Source organism: Natrix helvetica, assembly GCF_964273705.1.
Source record: "Natrix helvetica genome assembly, chromosome: 2".
NCBI lineage: Eukaryota > Metazoa > Chordata > Lepidosauria > Squamata > Natricidae > Natrix > Natrix helvetica.
In genome coordinates, this window is record NC_138552.1 from 296,874,404 (window position 1) to 296,898,587 (window position 24,184).

The 24,184-nt window shown below is 46.4% G+C and overlaps 1 protein-coding gene across 2 annotated transcripts in view; it reads right to left on the reverse strand.

Moving 5' to 3' along the window:
• The window catches only part of TAOK1 (TAO kinase 1), an 80,112-nt gene extending 56,424 nt beyond the window's left edge, over positions 1-23,688 (reverse strand). For both annotated transcript variants that reach the window (XM_081945399.1, XM_081945400.1), the window contains exon 1: positions 23,359-23,688. The gene's annotated coding sequence lies outside the window, so the exon portion shown is untranslated. The remainder of the gene's footprint in view (positions 1-23,358) is intronic.
• Positions 23,689-24,184: the final 496 nt, after the last annotated feature.

Consider the following 24,184-nt stretch of genomic DNA (forward strand, 5'->3'; position numbering starts at 1 on the left):
CTCTAAGTGACCTTCTGGTTGTAAAAAAACAAAACAAAACAAAACGTCTGTACAGGCATCGCGCACACAACAAACTGCAGAGGGGCACAAATTTCTGTTCTGTTTTTAATTTGGCTTTCTCTCATTATCACCCAGCCAACACAGACTGCAAGGCAGCAAACAGGAGGGAGCTGTTAAAATGGGGGGGGGGGGAGAAAAAAATCATTTCTTTTTGCCATTTAGGTCAAGGCTAGAGAGACACTGGGGGTGTTTGGCCTTCCCTTTCTCAGGTGAACGAAGGCCTGCCAGGTGCAAAGTTAGAACAAGGTAATTGCAGAGCTCAGGATTTATAATTTGAAAGTGGAGAAGGAAAGGTTAAAGGTTAAAAGTAAAAAATAACCAAAAAAGCTTCTTCCAACATGTTAAAAACAAGAAAAAAGTTAAGGAAACAATTGGTCCATTGCTAGGAGAAAGTGGCAAGAAGGTGACAAGCAACAGGGAGAAAGCAGAACTATTTAACTCATGTTTTGCATCTGTCTTTACACAAAGGGATAAAACAGTCCAACCTATCAAAAACAGCACCACAAAAATCAAATTAGGAACACAAGTTGAAATAGGGAAGAAAATGGTAAGTGAGCACCTGTCTACCCTAGACGAGTTCAAATCACCAGGACCGGATGGATTACACCCCAGGGTTCTGAAGGAACTGGCAGACGAGATCTCAGAACCACTGAACTAAATCTTTCAGAGATCCTGGAACACCAGGGAACTACCAGAGGACTGGAAAAGAGCTGATGTGGTTCCCCTCTTCAAAAAAGGGAAAAAAACAGATCCAGGAAACTACAGACCTATCAGCCTGACCTCAATACCAGGAAAGATTCTGGAAAAAATAATCAAGCAATGAATTTGCGAACACCTAGAAGCAAACAAATAGCCAAAAGCCAACATGGATTTGTCAAAAACAGATCATGCCAGACTAATCTTATTGCATTCTTTGATAATGTGACAAAATTAGTGGACCAGAGGAATGCCGTTGATATAGTTTACTTGGACTTCAGTAAGGCTTTTGATAAGGTAGACCATAACCTACTACTAGATAAAGTAGAAGAATGTGGGTTAGACAGCATCACCACCAGATGGATTGGTAACTGGCTGACCAACCGCACTCAACGTGTAGTTCTCAATGGAACTGCATCTACATGGAGGGAAGTATGCAGTGGAGTACCCCAAGGCTCTGTTTTAGGCCCAGTACTCTTCAACATCTTCATCAATGATTTGGATGAGGGAATAAATGGGGAACTCATCAAATTTGCAGATGATACCAAGCTGGCAGGAATAGCCAACACTCCAGAAGATAGGCTTAAGATACAGAAGGATCTTGACAAACTTGAACATTGGGCACTATCTAATAAAATGAAATTCAATGGTGAAAAGAGTAAGGTTCTACATTTAGGCAACAAAAACGGAATGCACAGGTACAATATAGGTGATACCTTGCTCAATAGGAGTAACTGTTAAGAGGAATCTTGGAGTTCTAGTGGACAACCATTTAAATAGGAGCCAGCCGTGTGCAGCAGCTGCCAAAAAAGCCAACACAGTTCTAGGCTGCATCAACAGAGGGATAGAATCAAGATCACGTGAAGTGTTAATACCACTTTATAAGGCCTTGGGAAGGCCACACTTGGAATACTGCATTTGGTTTTGTTCACCACATTGTAGAAAAGATGTGGAGACTCTAGAAAGAGTGCAGAGAAGAGCAACAAAGATGATTAGGGGACTGGAGACTAAAACATATGAAGAACGATTGCAGGAACTGGGTATGTCTAGTTTAATAGAAAGAAGGACTAGGGGAGACAGGATAGCATTGTTCCAATATCTCAGAGGTTGCCACAAATAAGAGGGAGTCAAACTATTCTCCAAGGCACCTGAAGGTAGAACAAGAAGCAATGGGTGGAAACTAATCAAGGAGAGAAGCAACTTAGAACTGAGGAGAAATTTCCTGACAGTGAGAACAATTAATCAGTGGAACAGAAGTTGCCTCCAGAAGTTGGGAATGCCCCAACACTGGAAGTCTTTAAGAAGATGTTGGATAGCCATTTGTCTGAAATGGTATAGGGTTTCCTGCCTAGGCAGGGGGTTGGACTAGAAGACCTCCAAGGTCCCTTCCAACTCTACTATTGTATTATTGTATTGTTGTATTGTATCCAAGAATGGACGTTAAAAGTAGCAAACTTAGCAGAGATGGCCAAAATCTCAGCATATCTGAAGGACCACTCAGATGAGAAGTACAAGCTGGACTGGAGAAGATGGATTGACTATATTCAAAACAAATACCGGACTAAAAAATGTCAGTTAGCTTATGAATGAAGGCATAAGGAATGCTACAATTTACTTAAAGCTAGTTTAATAAAGGGGGAGTTAAAGCACAAGAATAGTAACATGTTAAAATTAGCTAGCTTATGTTAGCGTATGGTTGTTAAATGTTTATACCCTGTATTTTGCTCTGGGAGGTGGGGGGGGGGAAGAGGGAGGGAAGAGGGGTAGGGATGGGGGAACAGGGAAGGGTAAGGGAAGTAATAATTGTAAAACATTAAAAATTTTAATTAAAAAAAATCATATATATAAAAAAAGTTCACCATCATTGAGCTAAGGCAGGGGTGTCCAAACTTGGGAACTTTAAGACTTGTGGACTTCAACTCCCAGAATTCCCCAGCCAGCATGGCTGGGGAATTCTGGGAGTTGAAGTCCACAAGTCTTAAAGTTCCCAAGTTTGGACACCCCTGAGCTAAGGGAAGGAAGGAAGGAAGGAAGGAAGGAAGGAAGGAGGGAGGGAGGGAGGGAGGGAGGGAGGGAGGGAGGGAAGGAAGGTAGGAAGGAAGCTGTCAAGGCACAGTGATTAGAGTGTCCTATTGCAGGCTAATTCTGCCGACTGTGAGGAGTTCAATCCTGACCGGCTCAAGATGGATTCATCCTTCCAAGGACCCACATGGTTGGGGGCAAGAGGCTAGCTCTGAAAACCATCCGGAGACTGTTGTAAAGCTGAGCCCAGTATATACGTCCCAACGCTATTTCTATTTATCAAACAACTCTGGGTGTCAATCAAATCAAAGACCAAAAGGCAGGTAAAACCACTTGAAAAACTATACTGGCAATAATTCCATCGTGTTCTTCCATTTTGTTGAGGCAGAAATCCCACCTGTTAGCAGTAGGGCCAACTCTGCAACCCACACGTCTCAATCCGATGCCATCCTGGCAACGTAATTTTCTTTTGACCCAAGAAAAAAGGCCTGCCCCATAAATGGGAAGGAAACGCAGATGGATCCGTAGGCTTTTTTTAGGCCAGGTATCTTTTCCCAGGAGCGGATTATCTTCCTTTCTTTGCTGAATGTTAACAAGAGTGCATTTTAAAGAATGGAGTTACAGAAGGATAAAATAAAAGTAAATCTGCTAATATTGTAATGCTCTTATTCAAATCCCACTTGAAATAGCGGGCACAGGCCTAGTGGGAAAGAATACGGAAGAACTGGGAAGGTGCACAAACAGGCGATCTGAACAATCGAAAGAATTCGACCCGATCGGACACTATTTTTCATTTTTTTTAAAAAAGAGTCATAGAGTTATGTCTAAACCTGACATGCTTGTGTAAATTAAAAACCTGGTGGACTTTCTCACACCCCTCATATTAAAACATTAAATTATTCAAACCCAGTGAGTTCGCCCATGTAGTTCACCTCGGCAACATCTGGCCAGGCGTTCAGGACAGATGTTAAGGGGGAATTCCTTCATGTGGCATAAGAGGTGGGCTGTGAAATCTACCCTTGGTCTTTCCCAGATGGTGAGGCCCACCGTGGAGATGGTTTTAAGAGGAGAGAGACCAAATCTATGGAGGAGAAAATTGGGAGGTCAATTGGGAGCATGATGGGTGGCTGTATGGCACCAGAAGCAGAGGTGGTAGCTGCTTGGGGTCTGAGAGGGTAAGGACCAGAGGGAGAATGGTGCTGATCCCCTCAGGTCCTCTTAGATAAAGCAGGCAGCTTGGCAGCTTCAAGACCTGTAGACTTCAACTCCCAGAATCCCCCAGACAGCAGGGACGTCCAACTTTGGCAGCTTCAAGACCCCTGGACTTCAACTCCCAGAATCTGGGAGTTGAAGTCCACAAGTCTTGGAGTTGCTGAGGTTGGGCACCTTTTATTCTAGGAGACATCTGGCCAGCCAAACTGAAACGGTTCAGGTCGTTTTCGATCTCAACTGGTATCGCTCTTCTGTAAAACAGGTTAAGGGATGTAGAGATTACAAATGACTCACCCTCATCACAAAAGTATGCTTTGTTGCAGAGGTTATATCTGTATTTGCTGGAGCCAAACGTTATGCAAGTCCATTGCTTATTGCCACCAGCAGATCTGCATCTCATTTGAACCAGAGGGAGGGAGGGAGGGAGGGAGGGAGGGAGAGGGGGGGGAGTGTGTCATGCAAACGAAAAGGAGCAGATAACAATTTCAACTACAATCCAGGTTTGTTGTTTCTTCTTTTCTGGTCCTTCCCCAAAACCATAGTTTCGGAGTAGATCTTTGTGGGCTCCACCTTGACGTTGCTACTCATCTGTGGTGGCCCGAAAGGTGGAGACTCCTGCCTCCGAGCACAGCCACCCGCTGAAGTTCCTGCAGCCAAGGGAGGCACGGCAAATGCAAATCCATGTGGAGGAAATTAATTACAACCGTTCGGTCAAAACCAGAACTACCCGGCAGTAAAACAATATCCCAATCAAGGAACCACCAACTCAGGCAATAAATCCAACGGGAAACGGCGCAATCAAGGAATTACCGAGAAGAAAACAACACTGATAGGGAAAGCTATGATAGGTATGAACAGAGAGCAAGCCTCACTCCCTTCTAGCACTGATGCTGTTATCTAGTTGGGTCATGAAAGGTCTGCAAGAACACAACCAGGCTCAGAGAGCACCAAGGACCCCACAAATCTCCTTCTTCTTCCTCCTCCTCCTCCTCTTCTCCAGAAACTCTCTTCTAGCACTGATGCTGTTACCTAGTTGGGTCATGAAACATCTGTGAGAAAACCACCAAGCTCAGAGCACCAAGGACCCCACAGTCCTCTTCCTCGTCCTCTCCACAACCCTCACTCCCTTCTAGCACTGATGATGTTACCTAACTGGGTCATGAAACGTCTGCGAGAAAACCACCAAGCTCAGAGAGCACCAAGGACCCCACAGTCCAACCCTGAGCTACAAATATTCTCTTTTATTGATCCTGAGAGTTTAATTTTTTGGACCTAGCAAACTTCCCGGCAGCCTCCTGGGACTGAAAACATGCTTCAAGGGGTGGGGGGCGCATGCACGGTGGAGCTGAGCTGGGGCAATGGCTCATATGCCCTCAGACAGAGCTCTGCGTGCCACCTAGGGCACGCGTGCCCTAGGTTCACCATCACGGGGCTATTGGGTCCTAGCTTAATTGGTGTGATGTGTGAATCACGCGGCTATTATGGCTTGCAAACATTAATTCACGGCAGAGTGTTATCTATAAAGTGGAGCCACAGCTAAGAAGCATGGATCAGTCAAGTGACAAGGGAAGTCATTCTACTTTGGAGAAAGTGCGAGGGAGGAAACATCCGTTCAAATCACGGGGTGTCCAACCGTGGCAACTTTAAGACCTGTGGACTTCAACACCCAGAATTCCCCAGTTGGCCATGTGAGTTTAAGGGCATAAGTCTTAAAAGATGCCAAGGTTGGGCATTCCTGGTTTAAACGCATCACCCATATCAGGATCCTAAGAGGAGTCCTGGACTGTCAGTCATGATCACCTGAATTGCAATTGCTTCTAAATGGCCAGATAAGGTAAAGGTTCCCCTTGTACATATCTGCTAGTCGTTCCTGACTCTAGGGGGCGCTGCTCATCTCCGTTTCAAAGCCCAAAAGCCAGCACTGTCCGAAGGCGTCTCCGGGGTCATGTGGCCGGCAGGACTCAAGGCCAAAGGCGCACGGAACGCTGTTTCCTTCCCACCAAAGGTGGCTCCTATTTTTCTACTTGCATTTTTTACATGCTTTTCGAACTGCTAGGTTGGCAGAAGCTGGGACGAGTAACAGGAGCTCACTCCGTTATGCGGCACTAGGGATTCGAACTGCCGACCTTTCTGATCAACAAGCTAAGCGTCTTAGTCACTGAGCCACCACGTCCATAAAAGTGGCCAGATAGGAAGGATTTAATTAATCTGACGCCGTTTGTGTGCATATGCCCACTCAGGTTAGGATGGAAAGAACTGGCGTGCTCTACTACATTTTACGGACTGCAAGGGCAGGAAGCAGATATCTGCAAGCCTTAGGCACAGGGCTGTTGCTAAATCAGGCCACAACCCTTTTGCTAGCCCTGGCTTTATATCACACCTGACTGGGCACCTGACAGGTACAGCTGGAGGCTGAGCTCACCTTAGTGAGTGGCATTTAGGGCAGGATCCTGCCCCACTGCAGTTTCCTTCTTTGGACCATCAGGAATATCTGGTTGGAAAGTCCCAGGGATTCTGGGAGCACTTGCCCAGATTGTACGTAGTCCTCAATTTACGACCACAAATTGAGCCTAAAATTTCCACTGCTAAACAGGACAGCTATTAAGCGGGGTTTGCCTCATTTTACGACCTTCCTTGCTGCAGTTGTTAAGTGGATCCTTTTATTGTTCAGCAAATTTGGCTTTCTCCATTGACTTTGCTGGTCAGGAGGTCTCAAATAGTGACCACATAACTCCGGGACCAGGGTGGATAAAAAACAATGATTTTTTTAAAAAAATGGATTTAATTTTTTAAAAAAGTGGATTAAAAAAATTAAATTGGATTTTGTTGATATTTATCAAATTTATTAAAATAAAATGCTTTTATACAATACAATATACAATACAATAGCAGAGTTGGAAGGGACCTTGGAGGTCTTCTAGTCCAACCCCCTGCCTAGGCAGGAAACCCTATACCGTTCCAGACAAATGGCTATTCAACATCTTCTTAAAGACTTCCAGTGTTGGGGCATTCACAACCTCTGGAGGCAACTTCTGTTCCATTGATTAATTGTTCTCACTGTCAGGAAGTTTCTCCTCGGTTCTAAGTTGCTTTTCTCCTTGATTAGTTTCCACCCATTGCTTCTTGTTCTGCCCTCAGGTGCCTTGGAGAATAGTTTGACTCCCTCTTCTTTGTGGCAACCCCTGAGATATTGGAAGACTGCTATCATGTCTCCCCTGGTCCTTCTTTTCATTAAACTAGACATACCCAGTTCCTGCAACCGTTCTTCATATGTTTTAGTCTCCAGTCCCCTAATCATCTTTGTTGCTCTTCTCTGCACTCTTTCTAGAGTCTCCACATCTTTTCTACATCGTGGTGACCAGAACTGAATGCCGTATTCCAAGTGTGGCCTTCCCAAGGCCTTGTAAAGTGGTATTAACCCTTCACGTGATATTGATTCTCTCCCTCTGTTGATGCAGCCTAGAACTGTGTTGGCTTTTTTGGCAGCTACTGCACACGGCTGGCTCCTATTTAAATGGTTGTCCACTAGGACTCCAAGATCCCTCTCACAGTTGCTACTACTGAGCAAGGTATCACCTCCTATACTGTACCTGTGCATTCTGTTTTTCTTGCCTAAATGTAGAACCTTACTCTTTTCACCATTGAATTTCATTTTGTTAGATAGTGCCCAATGTTCAAGTTTGTCAAGATCCTTCTGTATCTTAAGCCTGTCTTCTGGAGTGTTGGCTATTCCTGCCAGTTTGGTGTCATCTAAAGATAGTTTTCTATTTCAGATACATGAATAATTTAGTTTATTCAGCATGAAACGGAGCTTAGTTAGGTAGCATATTTGGCTGTATATTCTGCAACATTGGGACTGTTGGTGAGTCAACAGCAGGTCAGAGGAAGAGATGCTGCGGGAACAGAGGGTGGCTCTTTAAAAATGATGGTTTAAATCGACTTCATTTAAATCAAGCCTTTTTACTAATGATTTCAATCATGATTTCAATCAACTTGATTTAAATCAAATCCACCTTGCCCGGGACAGACCAACTGTCATAAATGTGATTGTGTGTCTGAATTTTGATCACATGATCACCGGGATGCTGTAACAGTAGTTAAATCTGAAAAACGGCCATAAGTCCCTATTTTCAGTGCCGTTGTAAATTTGAGCAGTTACTAAAAGAAGGGTTGTTAAGTCAAGAACTACCTTATTTTTCAGACTATAAGATGCACCAAGATTTTGAAGTGGTAAGTAAGAAAAAAAAAGGTTTTTGTCCTCCCTGGTCCCCAGGAACACTCTGCGGCCTTTAGCAAGGCTGGGGGGAAGGCAAAAATGCCCCCATTTTTGTGAAAAACGGGCGGAAAACAGGTCTTCCCCCAGCCCTGCTGAAGCCTGCAGAGTGATGCTGGGAGAAGGCAAAAACGCCTCAGTTTTTGCAAAAAAAAAAAAAGGCCCATTTTTCGCCAAAATGGGATGCGGGGATGGGGCTTTGGGAGGCCAAAAATGGCTGCATTCAGTGTATAAGACACACCAACATTTCTACGCTCCCTTAAAGGGGGAAAAGGTGCGTCGTATACTCCGAAAACTACGTTACCAGAATTTGCCAGTGGTACCAAGTCCTCCGTCTTATCTTGCAGGAAGTCGGGAGGTGGTCAGCAATTTATCCAGGGCAACACTGTCCTGCAGCCATGTAATATATCCCCAAAGTGCAATCAAACCTTCTCTACCCAGCAGACGAATGCCCTTTAGAAGAGGCGTGGTCGCTCCCAGCTCTCCCATGCTATAGGAACAGATTTTTTTTCTTCCCCAGAGCAGGAAATCAACTGACCTGAAAATTAAATGCAGCTAAGTCAACTCGGAGCTTATCAAAAGGAAAAAGAAAAGGAAAAGAAAAAAGGCGTGGGTAAACAGGCTGGGCACACAGCAGGCATCTGGACCACCAGGGTGGGGAGCCTGGCAACGTTCAGAAGGCAGCCATCTGCCAGCCCGCAGCTACTTAGGACTTACACAGAGGCTGCCTGTTCCAGGGAAGGACCGAGTGCCTGAATCACACCACCTCAAACAATCAGGGTGGAACCTGCAATGGGTGAAGTTCGCAAGTGCCGGCCAATTAACACAACACTGTGGCGTGTCGACTCAGAGTATGAATGGAAGCTCATGTCCCATCGCTGAACCAAAGCGGGCACCAAGCAAATGCCAAGGTACCTTCAACTGAGAAAGCCCTACTGTATACTGTGGGGGTGAGCAACCATGGCATCTTTAGGGCCGGCGGACTTCAACTCCCAGAATTCCTGAGCCAGCCGGGACTTCAACTCCCAGAATTCCTGAGCCAGCCGGGACTTCAACTCCCAGAATTCCTGAGCAGGCCGGGAATTCAACTCCCACAATTCCTAAGCCGGCCGGGACTTTAACTCCCAGAATTCCTGAGCCGGCCGGGACTTCAATTCCCAGAATTCCTGAGCCAACCAGGTAGGTGACTCAGGAATTCTGGGAGTTGAAGTCTGCTAAAGATGCCATCTTTGCTCACCCCTACAGTATACAGGCATGCCTTAACTTACGACCACAAATTTCCATTGTTAAGCAAGACAGTTCTAGGTTTTGCCTCATTTTATGACTTTCCTTACCGTGTTTATTAAGCAGATTGCCACAATTATTCAATTAGTAATACAGTTGTTAAGGCAGGGGTGTCCAAACTTGGGAACTTTAAGACTTGTGGACTTCAACTCTCAGAATTCCCCAGCCAGCATGGCTGGCTGGGGAATTCTGGGAGTTGAAGTCCACAAGTCTTAAAGTTCCCAAGTTTGGACACCCCTGTGTTAAGGGAATCCGGCTTCCCCACCGACTTTACTTGACACGAGGTCACCCAAAGGGGATTCTATGGTATGTATGGGTAATCCTCGACTTACAACCACTATCGAACCCAAGAGTTCTGTAAGCAAGTGAGACATCCATTAAGTGAGTTTTGCTCCATTCTACGACCTTCCTTGCCACTGCTGTTAAGCAGAACACTGCAGGTGTGTTAAATTAGCGACGCGGTTCTTAAGTGAATCCGGCTTCCCCATTGACTTTGCTGGTTAGGTGGTCGCAAAAGGGCATCGCCTGATTCCAAGGACTGCGACTGTCGTAAATGAGTCAGTTGCCGAGGGTCCGGGTTTTGAACACGTGACCACAAGGACGCTGCAATGGTTGTAAAATATGGTCATGTCACTTCTTTCAGCGCTGTTACTAAACAAATGGTTGTAACCTACCGTGAGGTTTTAATACCGTGTTTCCCTGAAAATAAGACCTCCCGGGATAAGAAGCCCAATTGGGCTTTTGAGCGCATGTGCTAAAATAAGCCCTCCCCGAAAATATCGCAACACAGCAGCAGCCATGAGGTGACCACGCTTGCCGCCTCCTGCACCTCAAAAATAAGGCCTCCCCAAAAATAAGGCCAAGCGCTTATTTCGGGGGTCAAAAGAAAATAAGACCTGTCTTATTTTCGGGGAAACAGGTTAGAAAAGGCACCAGGTAACTTTAAAAAGGGCTGTTTTTTTTTAACTGTCCCAAGGCAAATAGCAAGGATGGGATTTGCAATTGGGGAAAAATCCTTAGCAAGGGAAACCGGAAGCTGCTTTCTTACAAGGAAAGAGGGGTGAAAACACGGGAGGAATTCTCTCTTCTCGGGACCAGAAAGCAACATCCTCCTCTCCAGATGCCCAGAAAAACCACAGAATCCCATGGAACAAAGAGCATTTTTCTCCCGCAAATGAAAAACCACAGCAACCCCAACAGCTGTGCTCCAATAACAAGGGTTCAGGCATGGTTAGGCCTGGCTGAGCAGATCCGTCACACAGAGAGAACCTGGGGGGGTCTGGGTTGTTTTTCTTGCCTTTTCATGGCCCCACTAGGGAACGTCATCAGAGTTGGGTTCCTTAGTTGGCTTGTGAAATGACTGCAAGAAAATGACTTAGAAGGACCCGCAGACCTCGCCTTCCTCCACTCTGCCAACACCACCCACCTTCTAAGCACTGATGGTGTTACCTAGCTGGGTCATGAAATGTCTGAAAGAAAGTAACCGAGCCCAGAGAGCACCAAGGACCCCACAGTTCTCCTCCTCCTCACAACCGCCCCTTCCGTCTATCACTGATGGTGTTACCTAGCTGGGTCATGAAACGCCTGCAAGAAAACAACCAAGCTCAGAGAGCACCAAGGACCCCAGTCGTGGCATCCTCCTCCTCCTCCTCTGGAATTTCCCCCTTCTAGCACTGATGATGTTATCTAATTGGGTCACAAAATGTCTGCCAGAGAGGGCCCCAAGCACTCCACAGTCCTTCTCCAACCCCCCCCCCCCCGTTGGGTAATGAAACATCTGCAAAACAACCACCAAGCTCAAGAGAGCACAAGGACCCCACAGTTTTCCTCCTCCTCCTCTCTCCCCCTCTTTTACGACTGATGATGTTACATAGCAGGGTAATGAAATGTCAGCAAAAAAAGAGCACAGGTCAGAGAACACCAAAGGCCCCCACAATCCTCCCTCTCCTCCCTCCCTCCTAGCATGGATGGGGTTACCCAGCTTGGTCATGGAAACCTCTGCAAGAAACCCCCCCCCCACCAGCCCAGAGAGAAGTGAGAAGCCCACAGCTCCACCCTGAGCCACGAATGTTCTCTTCTATTGTGTCTCATGGCCCATCATTTCTTTTCCCAAAGGCAACCAGCACAGAAGAGCCAAGGTTATTACGGGCTCCTTCTCAGGCTCAGGTTCCAACCGTGGGATCCTTCGCTAGGGGTCGATGTGGAAATTCCTTCTCAAGTGATGGGAGCAGTGGTGAAATTCATTTTTTTTTACTACCGGTTCTGTGGGCGTGGCAGGGGAAGGATACTGCAAAATCTCCATTCCCTCCTCCCCACTCTGGGGCCAGGCCAGAGGTGGCATTTGTTAGTTCTCCAAACTACTCAAAATTTCCACCACCGGTTCTCCAGAACCTGTCAGAACCTGCTGGATTTCACCCCTGGATGGGAGCTCTAGTCCTTTAAACCCAAATGGGGCCCTCACTCTGCCGCTTAACAATCTCTGTTCACTTAGCAACGGTGGCAAGAAAAGCCATAAAATGGGGCAAAAACTCACTTAACAAATGTTTCCCTTAACAACATACATTTTGGGCTCAATGGTGGTCGTAACTCGAGAACTACCTGTATAGGGGATTTTGCCTAGCAAAATTAATGGGATTCCACCAAACCATTATCAGGGCCAACTTTTAAACAGGCCATAAACCACTTGCAAAAACAAATAGTTTGATAGAGAAAAATTAGCTTCTTTGCTGTTATCACACAATCCGTTTGATGATGAATTCTTGTCCTATCAATTCCCAATTGTCCTAGATCTGTTTTACTCTACTCTAGATCCAAGACATCTAGAGTAGATTAGAACTGACAGGGACCTTGTAGATCATCTAGTCCAATCCCCCCAAAGCAGGAGACCCTACTCCATTTCTGACCGATGGCAGTCCAGTCTCTTCTTGAAAGCTTCCAGGGATGAAGCTCCCACAACTTCCGAAGGCAACTTCTGTTCCATGGGTTGATTGTTCTCACTTGTCAGAAAATTCCTCCTTATTTCCAGGTTGAATCTCTCCTTGGTCAGTTTCCATCCATTATTCCTGGTCTGGCCTTCGAGGGCTTTGGAGAATAGCTTGACTTCCTCTTCTTTGGGGCAGCCCCTCAAATACTGGAAGATGCTCTCCTGTCTCCCCTGATCCTTCTGTTCTCTAGACTAGCCAGGCCCAGTTCCTGCAACCGTTCATCGGATGTTTGAGCCTCCAGTCCCCTCATCATCCTGGTTGTTCTTCTCTGCACTCATTCTAGAAACATCTTTTTTATAATGCGGTGACCAAAACTAGATGCAGGATTCCAGGTGTGGCTTCATATTTCCTGCTGGAGAATGCCTGCACAAATATGTCCAACACAAACCAACCCATCTCATCAACCAGGCCCAGATTCTGGTCACTGAGATGCCATGTTTCTAAATACAGATCTGTAAATTAAAACTACAATCTCTCTCCCTTCTAGCATTGCAGGGAAGGGAATCGACTCCGAGGGAATAAACCAGTGGCAGCAGGCACCCTAATCTCACATTGCGGTCGAAAATTGGGAACTGAAAATTGCAGCTTTGTACGACAAACCAGAGTGTTTTCAGAGGGCGTTGGGCGAATCTGCTAATAGCCAGATGCAGTACGGATAGTCCTCGACATACGACCACAATTGAACTGAAAATCTCAGTTGCTAAGCCAGATGGTTGTTAAGTGAGTTTTGCCCTATTTTACAATCTTTCTTACCACGGTTGCTAAGTGAATCGCTTAAGTCAGGGGTGTCCAAACTTGGGAACTTTAAGACTTGTGGACTTCAACTCCCAGAATTCCCCAGCCAGTCATGCTGGCTGGGGAATTCTGGGAGTTGAAGTCCACAAGTCTTAAAGTTCCCAAGTTTGGACACCCCTGGCTTAAGTTATTGAAATGGTTAAGTGAACCTGGCTTCCCCATTGATGCTGCTTGTCAGAAGGTCGCAGAAGGGCAATCGTGTGATCCAGGGGACACTGAGACCGTCATAAATGCGAGCCGGCTGCCAAGCATCCGAATTTTGATCACGTGATCGGGGGGGGGGGGTTGCGGCAACAGCCCTAAGTGTGGAAAAACAGACACAAGCCATCTTTTTTTACTGCCGTTGTAACGATGAACGGTCACTAAGTGAAACTGCTATTACTTTGAGGACTACCTGAAATTCATAGGATTTATGGGGAAGATTTCATAAAAGTTATTATCATAGTAAATGGGTCATCAAATCTTGGTGAAAACCTCCTCTCTACTTGAGACACCAAAAAGGAAATCTAAGAACAGATTGCAGCTTACATTTGCGGTGTTTGTAAACATTTTCTCGTCTAGAAAAGTACTACAACAATACACAGTTGAGTAAGTCAGAAGACGTTGCGCAAACATTCATAATAAACACCAGGATATTTTGGATGATTCTGCTTCTCGTTCTCCCTTCCCCTGCACACATTCTTTGTCGTGCAGGGAACTGCTCAGGGTCATCGGAAGGATAAAAATGTTGTGTCAGCCAAACAAACCACATTCAAAGTTTCGAATAATAATCTTCAAAGAGCCAAGATTTATCAGCAAATTAGCAAGGGATTAGAATCCACTTCAGTGCATGCAAGAAACGGAATACTAAGGTGCTTTGTATTCAATGTATAGAAAATTGGGGAAGGGGGGGGGAAGACAGTAGAAGCAATAAATAAATAGCTTTTATTTAACACAATAAACAATGGGAAGCAATAAATAGATGAAGGTTTTCTATTTCACTCCTCTGCTTTTAATTGTCTTGGAGAACTATTTTTCTCACTTATACTTTAAGTGACCCAGTCACTGGTGGCATAGATAGGTGGCATAAAAATTAGATTAAAAAGTGAACAAATAAATAATTCTAAGAAGTAACATGAAGCAACCAAGAAATAAGACCACAGCAAATGTTTGCAGGGTCTAAGTTAGAAGTGTGCAACCTTGGCAATTTTAAGATTTGTGGACTTTAACTCCCAGAATTGCGGAATTCTGGGAACTGAGGTCTGCAGATCTTAAACGCTGTGAAAGGTGGGCACCCCTTGTCTAAAGAAAGAGGCAAGACCTGAATAAAAGAATATTCCTATTCCACACACTGGATTTTGAGTGTACCACAATGATACAGAATGGTGGATATTAAAAGAAAATTAAGGCTAAATTCAAAGATCCGCTCCCTTTAAAATACTTATCAGATTCAAGATGACACACTAAGAGCCTCACTAAAATGTTAAGTATTTTTTTAAAGGCCATTTTCATGTATTGTGAGTCTATACAGGGAGTCCTCAGCTCATGAACACAACGGAGCCCAAAATTTCTCTTGTTAAGTGAGACAATTGTTAAGTGAACTCTGCCCTATTTTACAAACTTTCTTGCCGCAGTTGTTAAGTGAATCATTGCAGTTCAGTTAGTCCCAGGGGAAGCCGGCTTCGCTACTGACTCTGCTTGTCAAGACGGTCGCAAAAGGGGATTGCGTGACCTCAGCAGACTGCGACTGGCAGTTGCCAATCATTTGAATTTTGATCACGACTCATGCAACGTTGGTCAGCATGAAAAATGTGCCTTTGCAACTTCAAAAAAAATGAACTGTGGTTAAGTCAAGGACTACTTATAATCAGAGGGAGTGTGGTTGCAAATACACACTAGTACTATTACACAGTTACACCAGAGTACTTTACCTCAATCACAAAAGCAAAGCCAGACAACTTACATACCGTTAGTCCTTGACGTACAACCACAATTGAGCCCAAAATTTCTACTGCTAAGTGAGACAGTTGTTAAGTGAGCTTGATACTACAACGGTCATAAGTGCGAGGAGGTCCAATCTCAAGTCACTTTTGTGCTTTTGTAACTTGGAAAGGTCGCTAAATGAACGGTTGTAAATCGAGACGTAGCTGTACCTCCATCGATGGAGAGCGGATTAGAACCCAGCTGCCCTGCTCTGAAGGCAAGAAGTAGAAACAGGTCTTTAAAAAAAATTGTCAAGGTACAATACAGGTGTGGTTGCAATGACTCCAGGGCAGATGTGATTGCCCACAGCAGGTGCAGCCACAGAGAAAGCCCACAGGCCCACAAGATGACACTGTGGATGGGACCCCAGAGGGCTAGATCGTACCAGCCAGACAGGACGAACAGGACAGAAAAAGAATTTTAAAAGCTTGGTTGTATAAACAGACACGCAGAATCAAAATCAGGTGAAGTATGAGTAGCACTTTATAAATCCTTAGTAAGGCCACACCTGGAATATTTGCATCCAGTTTTGGCCCCTGCATTTCAAAAAAAGAATGTTAAGACTTTGGAAAAAGTGTAGAGAAGAGCAACTAAGTTGATTAGGGGGCTGGACACTAAAACATACGAAGAACGGAATTGCAGGATTTGGGTATGGCCGGTCTAGAAAAAAGAAGGAGGGGGGGGGGGGACGACATTGATAGCAACATTCCAGTATTTGAGGGGCTGCCCCAAGGAGGAAGTGGTCAAGCTATTCTCCAAGGCACCAGAGGGCAAGACAAGAAGCAATGGATGGAAACCAATCAAGGAGAGAAGCGACCTGGAATTTAGGAGAAACTTCCTAACAGTGAGAACAATTAACCAGTGGAACAGCTGGCCTCCAGAAATTGTGGTTGCTCCATCACTGGAGGTTTTTAAGAACAGACTGGACAGCCACATGTCTGAAATGGTCTAGGGTCTGTTGCTTGAGCATGGGGCTGGACTAGAAGACCTCGAAGGGCCCTTCCAGCTCTAATCTGAAGATGTCTCCTAGTTAACCAGGCCTAAGCCACAAAGCCTGTGTATTTATGGAATGTATAAAGCCCTTCGGTCTATACAGATAGTCCTCAACTTACAAGAGTCCATTTAGTGACAGTTCAAAGTTACAACGGCACTGAAAAACTGTGAGTTATGACTATTTTTCACCATTATGACCTTTGCAGAATCCTCTGCGCATATTGACTGCAGTGATTCACTTAACAATTGTGGCAAGAGAGGTTGTAAAATGCGGCAAAACTCAGTTAACAAATGTCTCATTTAATAACAGAAATGTGGGGCTCAATTGTCATAAGTCAAGGACTAACTGTACTGGTGGAAGCAAAAATCTGCAAGAGTAGAAGATATGAAGAGGTAGAGTGAGGTGAAGTTTTATTTTTACTGCAAAATACTTTCCAAAGTCCTATTTCAGGCCCCTTTGAAGTAATTCTAACCCCTCCCCCCTTCAAGTCCATATTTCTTATCTCAGTATGAATTGCAAAATGACATAATGTACTTTTTAACGTACATTAATTTGGGAATTTTGACTGTATCGGCTTAACCTTGTACACATACCCAGTTCATTTTAATAAAATGGTGGAAAAACTCATATATCTGGTGTTAATTACTTCACGGATGGACAGTTACGTATGAAGAACACCTGGTGTGCCTGAAAATGACCAAATATTTGGCTCTGAGAGGCGTTCACATTGGAAAAGACACTTTATTTTCAACAAGGAGAAATGACAGTTAGCAGAAAGACGAAATTGGAAAGCATTTAACTGGGAAGAACTGGCTTCCGAATTCTTCTAGGCAGCTGCAAAAAACTTGAACGTTTCAGGATGAGCAAATAAATAATTCTAAAGTCAGAAGCCTGGGCTATTGTGAGAAAGAGAGGGTCGCAGTTAGTACCAGTAGCCCCTCGGTTGCAAAATTACAATCCACCCGATTTCCTGCCTGAGCAAATACAGGTAAGTATTCAACTTATCAGTCCTCGCACATACAACTGCTGTACCATCCTGATGGTCAGGGGGTCAAAATTCAGACAGATGGCAATCGGTGTGTATTTACCACGAGGGTCACATCGTCTCGAGGTCATTTGATCGCCATCTGCAACCTTCCCAGAGGGCTTCCGATAAGCAAAGTCAACGGAGGGCGTGGGATTCGCTTAATGACCACTTAACAACGGCAGTGATTCGCTTAGCAACTGCAGCAATAAAAGGTTGTAAAATCGTGTGCGGTTTTAGGAGCAGCCTTGTTTAGCGCTGAAAATCCCGGTCCCAAGGGTGAGTAAACGGAGGATTACCCGTACAAGATCTATGTAAAAGTGCATTATAGGGTCCTTTGATTTATTTTTCTTCTTCTTTTGTTTATTCATTCAGGCAGTACTGAGTTCCAAAGACCACCCCAACGGTTTACAAAATAACACACAATAGATCTGTCCCACTCTGGACAATTCCAGTGTTGCCCTAGTTCCTTCTGAAAATGATACCCTGGAGGTAGGACTCCTTTGGCTGTTCTACCTGGAGTAGGATCATTCAGTTATTCAGCTAGAAAACACTTTAGGACAGGGGTGTCCAAACTTGGCAACTTTAAGACTTGTGGACTCTGGCTCTGCTGGCTGGCGAATTCTGGGAGTTGAAGTCCACAAGTCTTAAAGTTGCCAAGTTTGGACACCCCTGCTTTAGGACATTATGATTAGTGGATCAAATCTGCATCGATCAGCAGGACCAGAGGTTTTGCCTTCCTAGCTTTCGGATTAGTGCTGGAGTCCATCATCATCATCATCTCCCTTTAATGATCCCATAACCCCTTGTGGGGTGGAGTCTGGGCACCTGACTGGAGCTGAGTATTTACTGCCGGATGCCCTTCCTGTCGCCAATGCGGAGTTTTATTCTGGAGTTTTATTGCTGGAGCCCATCATCATGGAAATTGTCTTTAGCCTTATTCAAAGCTACTGAAAGCCAGCGCAATGCTCACAACATCTCATTGGCCAGCTAGGGAGACATGGGTAGTTCTTGACTTACGACCGTGGCCAAAGTTATAACGGCACTGAAAAGAAGTGACTTATGACTGGATTAGACACTTACGACTGTTGGAGCATGATTGCATGATCAAAATTCAGAGGCTTGGCAACTGACTCATGTTTATGACGGTCGCAGTCTCCTTTGGTGACCTTCTGATGAGCAAAGTCAATGGGGAAGCCACATTCACTTAACAACTGTGGTGATTCACTTAACAACTGCGACAAGAAAGGTTGTAAAACGAGCAAAGCTCACTTAACAAATGTTTCACTTAGCAGCATAAATGTTGGGTTCAATTGTGGTCGTAAGTTGAGGAGTACCTGTATTGCCTTAGGCACCAACTGCAGCTTCTAAGGATTACGCCAATATAAAATTCATTGCAATATATACTTGAAGCTATGAAGGCTTTGTATGCTGGTCAGAGATGGCCACAAACCCTTTCAGACATGACATCTGTTATCTGTCAATCCAACAAGAGGTTTAAGGCTTCCCAATTCCTAAAAGGCTCTGGGCAGACAGGACCTCTGTCTTGGGGTCCTTGGTGCTCTCTGACCTGGACTGTTTTCTTGTAGACATTTCATGACCCAACTAGGCGACGTCATCAGTGCTGGAGAAGAGGAAGGAGGACGACTGTGGAGTCCTTAGTGCTCTTTGAGTTTGGCTGTTTTCTTGCAGACATTTCTTGACCCAACTAGGTAGCATCATCAGTGCTACGGTAGAAGGGAAGGAGGGTTGCAGAGTGGAAGAGGGGAAAGAGAAGGAATGGGGGGGGGGGGAGGACTGTGGGCTGCTCCCTGAGCTGGGTGGTTTTCTTGCAGACGTTTCATGACCCAACTAGGCAACGTGATCAGTGCTAAAAGAGAGTGAAGGCTGAGAGAAGGAAGTGGAGGAGAAGGAGAGGAAGAGAAGTGATGACAGAGGAGCAGAACTGTGAGGACCTTGGTGCTCTCTGAGCTGGGTTGTTTTCTTGCAGACGTTTCATGACCCAACTGGGTAACATCATCAGTGCTAGAGAGGAGGAAGGAGGAAGACTGTGGGATACTTGATGCTCTCTGAGTTTGGCTGTTTCCTTGCAGACGTTTCATGACCCAACTGGGTAACATCATCAGTGCTGGAAGGTAGAGGGGAGGTTGCTCTCATTTTTAAATACTAGTGACTTGCCCTTGTCTGTTGTAGGATCCAATCTGGGTCAGTCACCGGGACTAGAGGTTTCGTCTTCTGAGCTTTTGGACTTCTGCTGGAACCCATCCTCAGGGAATCCTCTCTCTGGCAGTGTGTGTGTGTGTGTGTGTGTGTGTGTGTGTGTGTTGTTCTGTGTGGCTTTTCAAAGGCTGATAGGGGGTGTTGCCCTGTCAGTTCAGTGTTGGCAGGAGTGGCCTTGTTAGTTCCTCGGTTAGGCTGTTGTTTACTGCTGGCTTCTTTGCCTCTGTTGGTAGTTCCTGGATTATTAGGTTATTTTACTTCTAAGCTTGTGTCTTCCAAGACAGATACCCAAAGCCTCCAGATAAGTGGATCGGGACCTTCACCGATGCCCAGCCCAGTCTGGGATAGCAATCAGAATCAGAACAGACCTGGAAGGGGTCTTGGCGGTCTTCTAGTCCAATGTATAATTGGGTATCTTAGTATACAAATGGTCCTCAACTTACAACCCCAATTTGACCCTAAAATTTCCATGGCTCAGCTAGACAACTGCTAAGTGAGTTTTGCTCCTTTTTACAACTTTTCTTGGCACAGTGGTTACCTGAATCACTGCAGTTGCTCAGTTAGTGGCATGGTTGTTAAAGTGAATCTGGCCTCCCCCATGGTTTTGTCTGTCAGAAGGGTGCAAAGGGGGATCACATGACCCTGGGGTACTGCAACCGTCGTAAATATGAGTCGGTTGCCAAGCGTCCCAGTTCTGATCACATGATTACAGGGATGCTACAACGGTCCTAAAGGGTAAACAATGGTTGTAAGTTGTAACTGAATGGTCACTAAATGAATTTAAATCAATACTGTAACACCTATGTGGATCATACCAAGCTCTGAACTGAATTGAACCTTGCCCTACAGCTTCACACAGGTTGCATGTGTCAGGGGATACTCCTAGCAAAATAATTTCTTCACAGGTAGTTCAATAGAATATTTGCACATCCAGCTTATCCTGCTTGGAGGTTTTGAGCCCACCAAAACAAAGCAACCTGGCAGGAATTTCCCTGTCTACCTGAGCACAAGGCCTTCCTGCTTGTTGACAGACACAAAGATAAGCAGAGAATGAGAGGAGCAGCTGTCTAATATATCTGAGGTATGGGAAGTGTCTTCTCTAAAACTTCCAAGGTGAAAGTCTCTACAGTTCAAAGGAAGATGACATGCATCCTATAAGCAGCATAACAAATACAGTAAATAAAATGTCTAATGTGGAAAAACATTGTTGAAATTAGCTAACAGAGGAGCCACAGTCTGCGCAATTTAAGATCGATTCAGGCTTTGAAAAGGCCAATTAAAGACGATCCGCTTTGTTAAAGGGAAGATAAATGCTTTCTTGTTCCTCAAGAGCAGGGTTCCCCAACCTTGGCCATTTTAAGATGTGTGGACTTCAATTCCCAGAATTCTCCGGTCAGCCATGCTTGGGGAATTCTGGGAGTTGAAGCCCACACATCTTAAAATGGCCAAGGTTGGGGAACCCTGCTCTAGACAGCACTGAAAGGTGAGTAGGAATAAGGAATTTGGGACTCTGGTATTGCCACACTGCAATTCCCAGCAAACCACAATACCAACACTCAAAACTGGTCAACAACATCTGGAGGGCTCTCATGTTCTCCAGACCTTAACCCAAACCACGACATGCTCAAATAAGAATGCGCCCAAGAATGCCATTTTAAATTTTAACCAGTTCCTTGTGCCACACCTTCTCCCGAGAGGTCAATAAATGCGGTGTGTAATCACCGACAATATTTTCTGTCTCTTTTCCTTGTCATAACAAACACGGGCAGCCAGATTTCAAAAGATATTCGTCATGGCTATCCTGAAACTGCATTCAACCAAAGGGAAGCCCTTGTCTTTTCAACACAAAATCCCTGCAACGAAGCAGCTTTTTTTTGAGCAAAATATTTTGGGCCCAACATCGTTCTCTGTTGCAACAGGGAGGGGGGGGGAAGCAGAACTCTGGCAGGCAAAATGTAGGCTCTGTGAAACTAAGGTAGCATCCTTCCCCCCCCTCTCTCCTTAGGTCATGAAAGCCAGTGAAATTACGTCTGCCTTTTTGCAATTTTGCAGAGGGATATAATCAGACCGAGAGAGGCCTGAGGAAAGCTTCCCACGCCACCACCCCATCACAAGTAGCAGAGAGTAAGATGTCAGACTGACCACGCTATTGAGTGCTAGCCGTTCTTTGCAAGGGTACCACATAATTTCCACGGCTGTTATGTGCAGAAAGACTCAGTGGGGTCCTTCAGCACTGCAGAGAATACAGAGGGGGGAGGGGGGAAACAGGAGGTCTCTTTCTGCCCCCCCACCCTCAGGGTATTTTTTTTCCTACAACCAGGCCTTCACAGTTCTTCTGATTACCAAGCGGTTCCGGTTTATTTATTTCCCTGTGCAACTCCGAAATAATCCCCCAACTGACCATATACACCAAAGGAAGCCTCACCTCACCCTCCCATGGTGCTTTGCTCCCCACTTTTGAGAATTGGGGAGGGGGGCGGTTTGAAACCCTAGGAGACCACCAGGTCAAGCAAAGTGTTACCAGCATAGTAAGTGTCACAAAGGATGAATGCCCCCCACCCCGGAAAGTCTCATATCATGGCTTAAGCGTTCTTGCAACCCTAAATTTGCAGACCCCCCCCCTGCTCTCCCCCCCCCATTCCTTTCTTGGCTGCCTTCCCAAGGACGGAAAGAGTCCAAACCAAACCAAGGGCACTCACCCAAATTTGCTGGTTTTTTTTTTAAATCCGAGGCAACATTTGAACCCAGGCTCAGGTCCCAATTAAGCCCAAGATTTCTGTCGCTAAGTGAAGCATTTATTCAGTGCGGTTTGCCCTATTTTACGACCTTTCATGCCACCAAGAGAATCCCTGCAGTTGTTTAAGTTAGCTACATGGTTGTTAAATGAATCTCATTTCCCCATTTAAGTTAGCAACATGGTTGCTATGTAAATCTGGCTTCCCCATGGACTTGTCCGAAGGTCTCCAAGGGGGATGACGTTACCTTCAGGACAATCCGACTGTCATATCTACGAGTCAGCTGCCAAGTGTCCGAATTTTGATCAGGCGACCCGTAAAGGATGTTGCAACGGTCATTAAGTGCAAAAAAACGGTCCTAAGTCACTTTTTTTCAGCGCTGTTGTAACTCCGGTCACTCAATGAACCATTGAAAGTCGAGGAGTACCTGCACTAAGGATTGCTGCAAGACTCCCCCCCCCCAGGGGTCACTCGTTATTAGTCCCCCTGATAACCCAGCTACGACCCCCTCCCACTCCAGTCCCCAGGAATCAGCACTCCCTCCTTCCCCCCAAGAAACAGCAGCACAGACCTTGCAAAAGGTGACAAGCCATCCAGGATATTTTCAATCTCCTCCCCCCCCTCCAAGTTTTTTCTTCTATGCTCCCTCCAAACAAGCAGGCAGGAGACCAGGACTCCAATCACAGGGGGGTCCCTCCTTCCCTCTTTCTCCCTCCCCTGAAAACAACTCCAATCCCTTTATATTTTTAAGGGAAAATAGCCCCCCCCAAGCCAGCATCTCCCCCCCCCAAAGAGTCTGCCCTCCCCCAAAGGGTTTTTGAAGACCTGGGAGGGGGGGGTCAAAGCCCCAGAGGAAGGCAGAAGCCCCCCCTTCCTGAGCTCTCCCCCCGTGACTCTAAATGGGGGCGTTTCCCCCCCCACACACACTCCCAAGGGGGGGTCTCCGATAGGCCACGCCCCCGGGTGTTATGGGAGGGGCGGGAGGGCCCCCACTATTCGGGGCTTTGGGGTGGGGGGTCAGGGGCGTGGTCGGCCACGCCCCGCTAGGCCACGCCCCGTCCCTCAACCCTCCTCCCCCCTCCCCCGGGCCTACTCACCCGGTGTTGTTGCCGCCGCCGCCTTGAGCCCCGCAAGGCCCCGAGGCCCGGCCCGGCCTGCACCCGCCCAGGGAAATCCGGCCCGGCGGGGTTGAAGGATGCCGGACGCGGGACAACGCTGGACGGGCGGGGTCGCGCTCCCCGTTCCTCGCCGCCGCCCTCCGCCTCCCGAGCCTCCTCAGCCGCCGCCGCCGCCCGCCCTTCCTCCTCTGCCTCAGCGCGTCCTCTCGCGAGATTTGGAACGCGCTCGCGCTCCTTCGCCTCCCTCAGCGGAGGGGAACGGGACGGGCTGACTGAGGAAGTGTGACTGACAGGGGGCGGGGCGACGCGGCGTGCGTGGAGCGACGCGTGCGTGGAGGCGGAGCCCTGACGCCGATGGGACGCGCGCTCGCTTTTGGCTCCTCCCCTCTCTTTCTCTCTCGCTCTCGCCGCTCCCGGCGATGCGCAGGCGCAGTCCTTTCCCGAATGCGTTCGCGACTGGAGAATCGGAAGGAGACTGGAATGTACCAAGTGAAAGGAGGGGAAGGAAAGCGGGTCGTACTAGAACGTCGCTGGGGAGGGCTGAGAAAGGAAGAAGGAACGTACCAAAAACGGAGAGGGGGGGAGGAAAAGCAGAGGAGACCGTACCAAGCAGCAGGATTAAAGGGGGGGGAAATGATCCTTTTCCTAGTCTTCCTGCTGTAGAGCCTGCCTGAGGATGACGGGAAATGTAGTGCAAGCGCTGGGCGGCGCCACATGGGTCTTGTGATGCCTGTGATGAAGTCACCTGCGGAAGTAGTGTTGTGGGGGGAGGGAAGTGGTTTGCAAAGGGGTCATAAGGGAGATG